Source organism: Penaeus monodon, chromosome 24 (assembly GCF_015228065.2).
Source record: "Penaeus monodon isolate SGIC_2016 chromosome 24, NSTDA_Pmon_1, whole genome shotgun sequence".
Classification (NCBI taxonomy): domain Eukaryota; kingdom Metazoa; phylum Arthropoda; class Malacostraca; order Decapoda; family Penaeidae; genus Penaeus; species Penaeus monodon.
The window spans coordinates 41,157,310-41,157,537 of record NC_051409.1 but is presented as its reverse complement, the minus strand read 5'-3'; the positions used below and the strand labels follow the sequence as shown (position 1 = coordinate 41,157,537).

General features: G+C 28.1%; 1 protein-coding gene across 1 annotated transcript in view; it reads left to right on the top strand.

The window, feature by feature from the left end:
• The window catches only part of LOC119588969 (serine/threonine-protein phosphatase 6 regulatory ankyrin repeat subunit B-like), a gene marked incomplete in the record, with an annotated part of 103,883 nt that overhangs the window by 40,918 nt on the left and 62,737 nt on the right, over positions 1-228 (top strand).

Below are 228 nucleotides of genomic sequence, written 5' to 3'. Positions count from 1 at the left end.
TTACATACTTTATCTATATATCCGTATATAGACGTAAGGAGAGAGTGTAAAATATACGTATATATGCAAAGATGTGTGTATCTTTCTTATTCCTCTGCTCTTTCTCACATATTCAAAAAAATATTTGATCGGAAATGGGATAAGTTATTTATGTTATAAAAAGATATTTGTGTTCTCAATAACGAAACATATGAAATATATGACGGATTATAGTAATTCTCGGACACT